We start from the raw sequence: 14083 nt of genomic DNA, 5'->3' as shown, positions 1-14083 counted from the left end.
TTCTGCTTCCTAAGACACCAAGTACTAAGCACCCAAGAATAACATCTTTGTGAGTACTCAACATACGGTTTTTGGGTGAAGTATCTCTTCAAAGTATTTTCCTTTTGTCTGCCTGATTTACAATCTTCCATTTACTCCTCTGACAACTGAAGAGTGATGCAGAGGCGCACGCATGAATCCCGAGGAGTGGATTATAGGCTGGACTAAACTGACACTCCTCATGCAGACTCACAGTGGCACGAGGCCGGCTGATGAGCAAACACTGTGAATAGAAGTCGGACTCAGAGAGTGAAGGCGCCGCTGTGCTCACAGGCGGGGGTTCCACTCCCCAAGTGGGGAAACCCCGTGGCTTTAATCATCTCATTTATATACTGAAGATGATTCCACACACCAGTCAACATTAAACTGATCATCTCAAACAAGCAAGCAAATAAATCTGATTTGCAGAATGGCTCTGCACAGATGAACCTGTGCGCACACAACAAAATATGAGGGAATTAGATCCCTGCAGGCGCCTGCGGTGGCTGTGATGAGGCGGTGATTCCTCGTGACCCTCGAGGAGCTCTTGACAGGAGGCCTCTTGAACTTTGATTGGCTGAAGAGGTCATTGTAGACAGCCTCTTCATCCTGGTGATTTGAGTCTTTGACTGTTGGCTCGATGGCCTCTCAGCGTGGCTGCATGCAGATTCAACATTGGCCATGACATGGGAACATATTCTGTGTGAGGTAACGCAGCTTTCATGTCCTTCCTTCCAAGTCTCTCTGTAGTGAATGCAGCACAGTCACCCTACTTCATTACCAAAGGACCAAAGCTAGTCAGCGTGGATTGGTCTCTGACTGGGGGTACTGGGCTTAGACCAATGGTCGGGAGCCCTCAAGCTACTGTCCCTCTTTCAATTAGCATCCATCCCTCCATGTTCTCCCTCTTCTCCTGTTGAGGGTGGTGGGGGTGGAGCCTATCCCAGCAGCCTTCCCCCTGGACAGGTCACCAGTCCATGGCAGGGCCAACACATAGAGACAGACAACCATTGGCTCTCCCAGCCACGCCTACGGTCAATTTAGAGTCTGGATTAACCTGGTCCCTCTTGATGTCTTTGGACTGTGGAGGAAGCTGGAGTACCAGAGAGAACCCAGCAGGAACAGGGAGAACATGGAGACTCACCCAGAAAGACCCCGTGCTGCAGCCGGGGCTCCACCCACAACCTTCTTGCTGGGGGCCACAGTGAGGACCACTGCTCCACCGGGCCACCCTTTTAATCAACTTTCTAGTCAAAATGTGTTCTTCTTCATCGACATAACTTAAATACTTTTCACAACAGAATTTATGGTTACACTGATTAAGCTGGTCAACATTTGCCATTTGCCGTGCCGTTTTCTCATGGCGACAATTAAGATCTTGGCTGCTGTATCAATACTCCACGGGCCGACAGAGAGTTCAGGGTTCAACAGTTTCCCTCCTGCTGCAACTTCTTTGGCTAATCTCATTTAGCTCGACATGTCTTTGGTGGCTCTTTCTGCATCAACCCTTTGAGTAAATAATTGGCAGAGCGTGTGACAAAATGGCCGGTGGACAAGTCATGAGCGTGCAAATCTGCGGTTAATTTGAAGCCTGAGAGCAGGCCCTGGCTCACTTCTGTTGGATTATTTAAAACAAGTGTCCGGAGCCGTGTGCCATGACTAAATTATTAACTGCGTATTTCATAATGTTACTGACAATATGTTAACGTGTTTTTTCGCCTCCCCCTGCTGTGAACAGATGGGTCCTTTTACTTTATTTTCCACATCAAGTATGATTATTTCTTTGTGCCAAAAGCCACCTGCCGTTCCTTGGTCTCTGTTCTAATTATTTATGTTGGTAAGTCACAGCAGGACTTGTTATCAGTTGGATGGTATCTTAATAAAGGAAGGCACATCAACATATTGACATCATGTTCAAGGGGAAAATTTATCATCGCATGAAAGTGGGTAGAGGGGGGTGCTGGAGTGGAGCAGGCCATGTGCCAACACCTCCAAATCTGACCTCCTTTTGTTCCCGACTCCTGAGTTCCCTCTCCAGCACACATCTGAGGAACCATGTGATGATAATTAGGTGAAAGCCCATTAAAAAGTCAAATCAGAGGGAATACATTATCATTGAGGCGCCGCGGCCTCGTGGTTTTTACTTTTGGGAGGCAGAAAAGGACAAAGGGGTTCGTTGGCTCCTGGAAACCAAAATCCAGATTGTTAAATTTGCCGTGTATAAATATGTGTTTGGTCAATGCAGTTTTATATTTCATGCAAAGTTCTTGTGAAGGTAAAAGGATGTCCTGATTACAGGTGTATTGGATGTTCTTCTGGTCATTCTTGCAAGTTAAGATTTTGAGAAGACGGCACACAAAGAGGGATGTTGTCACTGTCAGATTGAACGACAGAACGGGAAAGATTGCGTTCGGCGTTTTGATGTTTCCTACAGGGGCGACCATCGTTGAGAAGAACAAACGGCGGCGAGAAACAGCAGAGACAGTTCAGTAGCTCGGCGGTTTGCTGAGCTATGCTAGGCCATCGTTCTTCACCAACAACTAACAACACAAAAAATATGAACCGTTGCAACAGAGAGGTTTCCTTCTTTGTTTTAGGTTTTGCGCTCCTCTCCGAGCCCTAAGACCAAAGCTGTTCTCAGATGTCAGCAGAGGGAAATAGAGCGAAACAACAGTGACAAGGATGTTTCGTGCAGGAAACGGCGGCGTCTAAGATGCTTCTCTAAATGACTTTCTCAGCTGGCAAAGCTACCCAAGGAAGGAATGAAATCCTGCGCAGCCAAAGAGGAGCAGAACCTCCTGGTCCATCAGTGTGATGAGAACCCAAGAGAGACATTACACCCGTGAGTCCCCACAGAGCCAGAGAATGGAGATGGAGTCAAAATACTGCAAATAAAAGTAGCAATTAAGTTAAGTATTCATCGCATTTCAAAGCATCCTGCCGTGGGGATAGGCCACTCGTAATCAGGGCTCCAATGTTCTCAAATGTAGAACACTTACAATTAAACGTACTCGATTCTTTAATCCCCGGGAGCTCAAAATGAATACGCCATAATTACAGTTTCACATGTACAGCCCTGCTTGTTTCTGATGTGACTGGAAATGGGTTCCAAAATATGTCATTGATGACAGTTGATGCATTATAATTACAGATTCCTCTATCCTTCCTAAGCTCTTCTATCCATCCCTGGACAAATACAAAGCCTCCGTATTACCCCGTGAGGGCAGTAAGCCATTGTAGCACTCCCATTACGAGGCCAGATTTAAAAGGGTTACAAAACCTTTATCTACCCATTTAAGAACATATATGGGCTCAGGCTATCCACAAGAGTGCTGTGAGGGAAAGCCGTTGCGGAGCTCAGACAATGCACTGACCATAAATCTATAATAGCCTTTAGGATTAAAGAATATGCTCACTGAGTTTAATTACATATTGCTTTTGAGAGGTTTACCCCGCCGGGACGGACAGGCACACTGCCACTCCTGGCGGCCGCAGATGAGGGACAGACGGGCAGAAAATTAACAAAAGGATTTATTTAATCTCAACTAGTGAAAGTTTTTGTGCTGCAGTGCATCGTCCACATTGACGGGCACGTGGGTACAGTGAGAGGAAGAGCAGGCCGGTGTGTCTTACAAAGGCCGACATACGGCACAAACATCTGTGCACACCCACCTCAACCACTGGCTGCGTTTGCTTTATCTGTCATTAAAACTGGGCATTAGGCGGTCGTCCGTGTACTAATAATCAGAATAGTAAGCAGTAGGGTTATCCAGGTCCTGAAATGTTTCTGTTTGTTTCAAACACAACTCATCCTTGCACACGGTAGCTGGCTAAAGCTACAGTTGAGCTGAGGCCATGTTTTCCTCCACCTTTAGGCTGGGAGAGTTACTACATACAACCGCCAGGCTGTTTGTGCATGGGCAGCAACGCGCGCGGGCACGGACGACACGTTTATTAGCTTCCAAAGTTTCCCACCAGAGTTGAGTGACGGAGCATGAAAACGGCTCCGCACATCCTGGATTGTGGTTGTGGGAATTGTTGTTCCAGGTCTTTGCAGATGAAATGACCCTGCGTGTCTTCACCTGTGGTGGCCCCCCTGCTGTGTCAATGCCGTGGTCTCGTTAAAATGAATGACGAGGCCGCGCGTCCTCAGCGTGGGTGTCATCAGGACGTGGCCTTGCTCCGCTCGCAAATCACCTCCTATCTGCTGCCGTTCTTTGCTCCCTTTGATCAGGCGCGACTCCTCACCCTGGCTGGTCGATATATCTGAGTGAGGCCAGACGACGGGTTTATCGCTGGCAAACTGCTGTTAAAAAACACATGTTTTCCCAGGCCACACCCACATGAATAATCTTTCATTTCAAAACTCGTAACTTTTAACAACATTTGCGCCTCACATCCGAGTAAACTGTTGTGTTGGCGTTGGAATGTAAATGAAAACCTCATCAACGGAGCTGCAGCCTGATAGGAAGATGCTAAATGTGGGCACATAAATTGTGATATTTGTGATTTTTAATTTGCCACTGTGCTGCGGACAGTTTAGCCCGGCCTGATTCGAACGTAGATCACTTTGAAATGAACATCTTCTTTAGTGATGGCGACGGCTCCTCTTCAGGTGAGACCATCCTACCTGCAATGTCACTGGGAGGAATTCATTAAAACCTTGCGAGTAGTGACTTGATTTATCGCAGGCCCTTTAAACCCCTTCCTTGGAATTATAAAGTCTTGCAATTAACAGATTGAGAGGACGTTTAACCCTGTGTTGAGGGTGTGCCGGGAATTACAATGACTGATGCCCGAGTTTAGGGGCAGCAAAGTTTGAGATGAGAGACGCTCGCTCAGTTGAAGGAGAAAAGTTTCCTCAGCGCCGTAAGACAATAATTCAGTAAGTTATGGAAATGACTTCTATTGAGAGCGCTCCTTTGAAGAGAATTTGGGAGATTATTACGCGGCTTTAATTATTATGCAAATGCATTTCTTTATGATCACTTTCCCTCTTTCTTCATTATATTTCATCTCTATTTATCCTTCAAGAAAGAGAAAGATTCAATTCACTTGGTCTGGTGTTGGAGTGCTAATTTATTGCTCTGTAATTAATTTCAAATGCAGTAGCCATTAATCAGACACATCTGCACAATTATGAGCACAGAATGGCTCTTTTCCAGTGGCTGGACTCACCTGTCCACCCTGCAGTCTCAACCGTTTCCTATCAAGGACGTTTAACTTGATAACTTGGAGGAGGTCAAACTATTATTTGACGTCTCACTCGGTTTTATTTTCTTAATTGGACTGCAGTCCTCAAAGCTCTTCAGTTGGGTTTTTATAATGGACTCCTGAGAATGAAGGACTCAGCTGTCTAATTCCTGTCCAAACCTCCCGGACGGGGGCCCAGCAGAGGTCACGAGACCGTTCATCCGAGTGACTCGTGACCGTCTGTGGAACAAAATTAAAACATCATCTCCTCTTACATGGTCGTGTCGTGTTCCGCAGTTTGTTTTTGTTGATCATTTTTGGCGAAGTCTTGCATTCTTGTGCCTCAAATGTTCGTCCACCGTCAAATAGGATGGGCCTGTAAAAGGACCCAATGTCCCAATCTTCCACGAGAGGAAATGCTAGAATAAACTACATTTTTCATGAACGTCAACCATTTTAAGTAGTCAGTACTGCGGACGGAGGGACGTTGTAGTCTTGCTTATGCAGTTCGGTTCAAAGGCAACGAAAAGGTGAATTTCAGCAAGAAGCTTTTGGCTGGAGCACCTCGCCTTCGCGCCGCTCAACAGCGAGGTCGGTCTCTCCACTTCTGCTCTTACTCAGATAATTCTAATTCACCTGCAGCTCAGGCTGGAGTCTGACTTCCCCGCTAAATGATGGAAGACGCCATTGTTGTCACGACAACATCACAGCAGAGTGATTGGGGGGTTGATGATGTCGTTCCTGAGGCGCCGCTATCAAAGTTTTTGTTTTTTCTTTAATCATTGCTGACAAATACGAGCCTGCGGAGCATCCAGGCCTGCCATGAACAAGATCCGACTGTGGCAGATCACCTGCGCTAACCTTCTGTCCTGTTACACCGCCGCTGATGTACGATGACTGTTTCAATCAAAGCAGCAGATTTGAATATCCACAAGACTTTCCAGTAACAGCCTCAGTGTGAGATTTATGTCCTCATTGAGGAAATTACATTCACTCCCTGTCCTCACTGTTTGGCATCCATTACAGTTCATTATTATCGTCTGAAGCAGTACAGCCCTGTAATAATGATGGCGGGGAAAAAAAGAAAAGCGGCGGAAGTTTGTGCCTAGATTGAGGCATAAATTGCCCGGCCCTGCTGTTACAAAACACTGGGCTGTATCTAATTATTTTCACTCTCCTTCCCAGCCTGTCCTGCTGTCAGTCCAGGCGTGTTTCCTCACCCCAGTCATGCAGTCGCTCTCTCGTTTTATCTGTTTTTAGCTCTGATAGCAGCGCGGCCCAGGAGTCCGTTGAGTGGCGAGTCTGTTCATTACTTTAAGGAAATATCTCATTTACGTTGGTTATTTCCCTGAAATCGTATCCACATGACCCTGGACAGGGTTCCTCTAAGGAACCGGGTTCCTGCTTGTTAAGCATTTTGAATCTTAGGCAGCCATGTTGGTTCACTGCTATGTATCTGCCATAACCCCTTCAAAATATAGCTGTCGGTGATGTCGGAGTCATGTGAACGCAGTGTAACGTTAGCTTAGCACTGCTAACGTAGCATCCAGGCTTCCAGCATCATCAGAGGGTTCATTAGTGAAGATGATCTTGATGAACTAAACCTGGAAGATCATCAACTTTTGTTCACCAGAGCTGATTTACTGATTCAATCACCACAATCACATGGAGCGATCCTATTGGCTGCTGGGGGAGGAACCAGGAGATGACCACTTCCTGTTGGTGGAGGAACCAGGAGATAACCACTTCCTGTTGATGGAGGAACCAGGAGATAACCACTTCCTGTTGGTGGAGGAACCAGGAGATGACCACTGCAGCATCATCAGGATTCTTTAAGAAGTGAACTTGTCTACGTTTAGGGATTTGAAAATCAGAATGAGGAGTACAGAAGTATAGAAATCCTCAAAGTAATAGATTACTTCCCCTCCGTGAGATTTCTGCTTACAGCCTTGGTTTATTTGTCTGTTACCACAGTTATTCCCATGTTCACCTTCATCCTACAAATATTGTCCCTCACGACGCCCATGCAGATGTCAACATCAGTTCCAGGCAAATTCCCAGAATCACTCTTTTCCCTCTAAATGCAGGTGCTGGCTTCACCCTCCGGAACAATCAGACCTCAGATCAGTTGTTGTTTCTCTCTCGATGTATTTTCTGTTGTTACTTTGAGCGCAGAGGGACATTAAAATAAATGTTTGCAGATGACAGTGGTTGGACATAGGCTAACAGCTGGGACAGCCAAGGGAGCAGGTGATGTTGGGACACGTACACACACGCACACACACACACACACACACACGTACAGCCTCTAAACCCCCCCCTTTCCAAATTGCTCCGTGAGGAGTCTTCATAAATAATCTTCCAGCAATCTGCTTCTCCTTCCACTCTCTTATTAATTACTTTTACGGCCAAAATCAAACATCTGTCATGCTAGAATATACAAATTAATTATGCAGCTTCTCCCCATCAAGATCCATATAACATTGTTCCTCAAGGCCTAACAGCTTCTCAGGCGCCAGGCAAGAACACAGGAAGTCAGACTGTCATGGTGGTACTGCTTAATTTACTTAACGCAATCAAAGACGTGGCTCCTGAGAATTAAAGAATAATTCTGTGTTATTTTACGGAGGCTTTTCATATTTCCTCTGCAGACGGACTCGGGATTACCTGATAGCTCAGGATGATTATTGCACGTTTAACCTTTGGCTATCCGGGGAAAATCTAGAGAAACACGAGCACTCTTTTACAGAAACACGGTGGAAGCAGGATCCACCTCCCGACTTAAGCACTTTATTCCCATTCTGCCAGGTGGTGGACACGAGCGAGACAAACGCTTGTGTCTTCTTCCTACTGCACGAATTCTTTGGAGCCTTCAAACAAAGCACTTTGACAGTTGTTACCAGGCACAACTGCTCTGTTCAGCTGAACAAGTGCCTGGACAGGATTTGTGCAGCTTAGCAACTTTAGCAAATGTTGAGTATAAAGCGTCAGGGCAGTGCATCGTTATTAAGACCAGTCGTTGTCAGCGCACAGTCGGACTCTGTGAGAGAGCTAGTCCTTGTACGTGAGGAAGTGCCCATGAACCAGTCGTCCCTCTTCGACCCCAGACAAAGATGCTCAGTACTCATCAACTTTGGCTCGATTGTAAAATCTTGTTTTGCGAACAACTTGACGATTTCTCTCCCTCCACAAAGACCCGCCCATTATTTCACAAGCCATCGGGAGGTTCCCGATCACGCCAGCGTTTTGAAAACGCATCACAAGTTCTGCTGATAGTGACACATATGTCAAACTGAAAAAAAGGTGGTGAAAGGACAAAATCAGGAAGATTAAAAATGGCTGACCTTATCCTCCAGGGACTCCAGGGGTTAAATAATCCAAAGAAGCTGAGTTAAAGTTCCTCTGGCGAAGATGGAACACGGCCAGACTTTCTCTCTTTTTCCTCAGTCAGACTTCGGCGCCTCCTGTGCCACAGTGAGTCGTTCCTGCTGAACCGAAACTGTATTTTGTGTCTGGAGAAAAATGATCTTGGAGGTCCATGAGCCCACTGACAGAAGACAGCTGTCCGCCCATCCCCCAACTCAGCTCTGAGGTGTCCTGGGACTCTGCCTGCTCGCGGGTCAGGACCCCAGAGGAGAGGCACCATTTGGTACCAGTTACCGAGCGGCAGGGGGCCGCCGGTACCCTCCTCCCTCCCTTAGTCAAGGTAATGTTGGCCAGGCGAACCCAGGCAGATTCTGGCTGACTGGCTGGCTGGCACGGGCAGCAGCTACCCATCATGCCACAACGGTGAAGGGCCCGGTGACCTTGAGACAGACTCGCTATGCTGCAGACTGCTTGGGAGAGGATGGATGGAGGCGCGCAAACATGGGCTGCGCCGTTGAGTCGCACCTCTAACCTGCATTCGCTGTAAGTGAGACATCTGCCAATCAGCTTCATTTCTGTGCTTCACACAGACGATGGCTCGTGCGAGCTGATCGTCTGGTTTACAGCAACATCAATTTCTCGATGTCGATGCAGCGCCGCACAAGCAGATGATGGGAGAGCGAGGAATAAATGAGCAGGGAGGCCAGGGGACAACGTGGGGTCGTGGAACAAGGGTTAGCTTAGCAACTTAGAAGCTAAAACACTGAATAGCTTGATTTGTGGTCAGACTTTTTCACAATAAGACTCAAAGCGGCTCTGGCAAAAACCATAGCAGTAAGCATGCATTGCTGCTTTTATTTTGAAGGCTAGGTCACGGCACTGGAAGTGATTTTGTGTGCTTGTAGAGACATATGCTTGTTCCCACTTCAGCTGGAGTGTGGGAAAGGCTTCCCTTTCTCTGGATCTAGAAATCAACCACCGTCACCTGAGTGCACGTTCATCCTACCTGCTGGGCACGAGCCTTTTGTCTTTGTCGTCAAACAAAAGGCAAAACTTACCAATCCAAACAATTTATGACTGTTAAGCATGGCAGCGTATATTATGACAAACAACACATGCTCCATTATGCCAGCTGGTGTAATGATGTGGTAATGCTGGACTCATTAACTTCTGCACACAGTTTATGGTGGCCTTTTACGACAGAATTAATTGATTCACACATGCATTAAAACAAAAATAACTGGAATGAAAATGCAGTTGGATGCGGGCCTCTAATCTGTCATAAACACTTCTGCTGCTACAGCGGCGCCACATCATTCATGGGAACGACTGCTCATATATACAATAAACAAGCCTCCTGATTCACAGCGAGCGGTGCTCTTCCCTCTCAGAGGCCACTAGTAACACCTTTGACGGCTCTTAATTACTGTGGATGAGTTCTAAGAGCATTTATTCCCTCTCCTCTGTTCTGCAGTTCTTCAGTTTCATTTGGCAGACGCGTTTGTCTAAAGCGGCATAAACCGCAAGCAAGAATGTACCCGACAGCACGCTTACGCCCGCAGCACTGTCAGGAAAAAGAACCTATTATATAAAGACATTTCATTTTTCTGGACGTGTTTCTTTGAATGTAGAACGTCACATTTTTCAACTACATCCAGGACGGAAGCTCATCTGTGAAGACGGCGTTGAATGCAGCCGTCAACATGAGCGCTCGATGTCTTCGCCCTGGTCAGGTCAGGTCCGCCTTTCCTGGAACGGCCCAACCGGGAGCCTCTGAGAAATTAAGGAGGGATTTTCTTCCGGCAAATGTGCCGTTTAATCAAAGATGGAGCTCGCATCAGAGATGAGGAGGGGCTCCGGCTCCCGCTGCCCTCCCATTACCCACAATTTAAGCCATATGTTTAAGAATTTCCCTCCAATCTCTGAGATGAAATGAAGAAAGGACTTAGTGTGGTGAGGGTCACATGAAAGCGGCACCAGCGCTCCATATTGAGGGAATGATTTTGATCTCTTGTGCTGGTCTTAAAGGTAATGGTACATAAGCTGCACTCCGCTACAACCCTGTGATGAGTTCCTTAATCCCAATCTCATTGTTATGAACCGTGTAAGCAGGACAGATATTGGTGGCGTCCGTGTCAGCGAGGTGGGATTCACAGGTGACGCTTGTCCTCCAAGAGCACCTGAACGAACCCAGACTTGGTCGTGTGTCAGCGGCTGGCGTTACTGAGCTCTAAACACGGGGAGGAGCTTCGTTTCTGCCCAAAATAAGACAGCAAATGCACTCAACACAAATTACAAGCACTTTAATCAAACAGCCAGTAGGGTTGTGTTAAGGACGCCAGAACCACTCATCTACAGGGTAGGTGTCCGCTCACCTCAGCCAATCAGCTTGTAGCAAAGGGGGAGGGCAGTGAGACCCCCCCCCCCCCCCCCCCCGTCTGAACCAGGGTAAGGAGCCCGACTCATTGATGTGATGTTCAACGGCGCCCCGTCACTCTGCTGTCACACAGAACTGTCCTTACACATTAGTACAGAGTTGTACTTCGTGTTTCACTTTACTTTTATGAACTAGTATTTTTTCCCTGCTTTGCTGCTTTGTTTGGTGAAAGCTGATCATTATTGATCATTGTTGATTATTGTTGATTATTACCAATATAAGCCAAGCGGCTCTTTCTGTCAGCCTGTAGCAAAGTTAGAGGTTCGGCGAGCCGCACCTTGGATGGCTCATCTGAATCTCAGGGACAGTGTGGAGACTTGTGTTGTTTCTCATTTCTTTCTGTAGTACTGCAGTACTGTAGTAGTGAGTAGTACCTCAGCACACAAGAAGCATCGGCTGGTAATCTGCTGAAGATTTCATGTCTGGGCCGATCCTCGTCACAGCTTGTATCACCTCACTGACAGATGTCAGCGACAGCCGAGCTCGCTGACCCCCCTTTCATAATCATGTGTGATGATCCCGCCGTGACACGGAGCTGTGGGAAATATGTCCGTCAATATCATCGCCGCAGGCAGATGCACCAGCGTACCCCAGCCCGTGCCCACCACCTGCCCTCCTTCACCCGCCTCCTCCTCCTCTTGGAGCTGCTGCCTTTTCTCTCGATCTGGACGTCACGCCTCCTCCTTCCTGGCTGCTAAACTGCTCCGTCTTTGACCCCTCTGACCTGCATGTTTCTCCTGCAGTGTCACTTCTAGTGAGAGAACATGAATGACATGGAGGTTCTAACAGCCTGTAGACTAACAGGAGGTAAAATCAGAAAAGGGGAGGGGAGGTGGGGGCTGTGTTTCTGCTTACCTTGTGCTTCTGGACAGGTCAACTGCTGTCCCCGACCAGCCTGCACAGACGCAGCGTCCCTAAAACTGAATGTGGCATATGCTCAACTAAGGAAGCAGCATCGAACATTCTTGCAGAGCTCAGCGCTCCGTGGCTCCTCTCTGTGGAATCCCTGCCAGGCAAAAGGTTTCCAAACAATTTCATGTTCTCATGTTGAAACCTTGCACAAATATATATAAATAAAAGCAAAAGGCGGAGCGTTGCATATTCACTCACGTGCCACGGGCCGGCTCGGCGCTGCTGCTCGCTCCTGTGATTCCAATAAAACCTTGACAAAGGTCACAAAAATGCTGTTATGAAGATGGCCAAAAAAAAAAAAGATGCCACAGCAGCTCTGATGACCACTTTGCCCAGGAGCGAGCTTCAGCCTCTGTAGCCATTCCAACATATGCTCGCGAGATAATAAAAAAATGTGGCATTAAACATGGCAGCAGATTGAATTTGTTCCAGGCTACGTACAGCAGGCCAGTCCTTCCCTCTGGAAACCTATTTAATATAAAGTAGTTAACGCCACCAGTCATGATGATGTTTCTTGCATAATATAATTTATAGCTGGTGAAGGTCCATAAATGAGAAGCATTGTTAAATATTTCCATTATGTGGGGAATGTCAGTGGGTAATAAAGGCTTTATTCTGCTTTTTACGGCTCTCAATCTGTTGTTGTTCCCTGCGATTTTTAAATCTGTTAAAATTCAGTGAATATCTTAATGTGCATGTTAAAGTCAGGAAATAGCAGTGAGTCTTTTACAAAGTGACTCTCGGGGCGCGACTCTTTGACTGGACATAAAAAAGACCGCAAGTCCAGTAAAGTGCATCAGCCAGACTCGTCTCTTTATTACCTCGGCTTCTCCTTTTTATGCAGAAATTATACATCTTTCTTTAACAGTGCTGTAAAGGTTACACAGTCATTTAAGCAGCAGTTCAGACAGATTGATGTTTATGTCATTACAGCGGCGAGTGAAATGTGCCTCCATCCACTCTTACTCTTAACATAAAGCAGAAATGAGCTCCATCCATTGATGACATTGGAGATCCGTTAGAGTCAAAGTTGAGGAGAGGAAGGCGCTTATTACCTGGTGGGCTCGTGGCGGCGGAGGGGGGTTAACTGCTGCTCTTATAATACGATAAAGAACTTCCTCTTCCAGGCACTTTGCTGGCGGCGGGAATTCACTCATTTTTCCACATAAGAAGGCGCAGCACTTCGTAATAACTTTCTTCTGGTACAGTAAATGGACACTGACTGCCACCAGTGAGCAGCCCCTCACATGAGACCCACTCGCCGGAGTCCCAGCAACAACCTCAGCGCCAGACTCCTACATGGCGTCCTCCTCACGCGTCTCCTCTCTCGGGGTCACGGTCACGAGCGTGGATTTCATTTCTGCTCAGGGGAGCTCATTTGACTGCTAAAATACAAGGAAGTAACCTTAAATTTGAGAGGAAAATCTTGAAGTCCTTGTGAAAGGAGTCAAATCCTTTTACTTGACAAGGTTTTGTGTGTGTGTGTGTGTGTGTGTGCTGGTGAGATTATATGAAATATTGTGGATAAGAGGCCTCTTTCTGTCTGCAGACCGACACCTCAGCAGTAGAAGGCTGAGCATCCGAGCTGCCGCTGCTGTCCACACACCAGACGCGCTGACCCACGTCTTCGGAGGGTAAGACCCCCCCACCCCCCCCATGGATGACCACGCTTCAGTAACACTTATGCTGCGGCCTCCCGTGGCTTTGGAAAGTAAATAATGACTTCTTGATTTAAATTTATTTTATTTCAACTCTTCAGTTTTGTTTTTTTAACGTGATTCTGAACTTGAAGGTTGTGGTGATCTTGTAGCATCAAAATATTCCTTGCAATCGCAGATGTGCGACACCCCTTGGCTTGAATTTATTGAACTTTTCGATCTTGGATGAATCCAAGAAAAAACGTTTCTGAAAAAAAAAAAAACGTGTCTGTTGCACGTGGAAATAAAATGTTTTCTCCGTAGCAGTTCACTGATTTCATACGGTTAGAAAAGCTAGAAAGCGGTGTCACCTTCATTCTACATGTCAAGGGGGTTTGTGGCTCCTGATGTTTAAGGTTGCTGATCCCTGCTTCAGAGGAACACAGCAACCTTTTGGAAAAATATGCTTCGTGTCCACTGGCTTCTAGAACCGGACTGGGAGCATCCGGAAGCTCCAGAC

The 14083-nt window shown here is 46.9% G+C and overlaps 1 long non-coding RNA gene across 10 annotated transcripts in view; it reads left to right on the top strand.

Annotated features, from left to right (window-relative positions):
* The window catches only part of LOC147259687 (uncharacterized), a 37505-nt gene extending 23658 nt beyond the window's left edge, over window positions 1–13847 (top strand). For 7 of the 10 annotated variants that reach the window (XR_015116364.1, XR_015116361.1, XR_015116363.1 and 4 more), the window contains one exon: window positions 2616–3337. This is a non-coding gene — a long non-coding RNA (uncharacterized LOC147259687). Of the gene's footprint in view, window positions 1–2615; window positions 3338–6844; window positions 6881–11886; window positions 12029–13475 lie in introns of those variants that run through there. The other 3 variants (XR_015116360.1, XR_015116359.1, XR_015116365.1) reach the window with 3 other exon arrangements.
* Window positions 13848–14083: the final 236 nt, after the last annotated feature.

The sequence above is a fragment of the Aulostomus chinensis genome, chromosome 6 (genome assembly GCF_037954235.1).
Source record: "Aulostomus chinensis isolate RoL2024-O1b breed Wild chromosome 6, RoL_Achi_v1.0, whole genome shotgun sequence".
Classification (NCBI taxonomy): Eukaryota; Metazoa; Chordata; class Actinopteri; order Syngnathiformes; family Aulostomidae; genus Aulostomus; species Aulostomus chinensis.
This window is presented reverse-complemented; position numbering and strand designations above follow the sequence as displayed.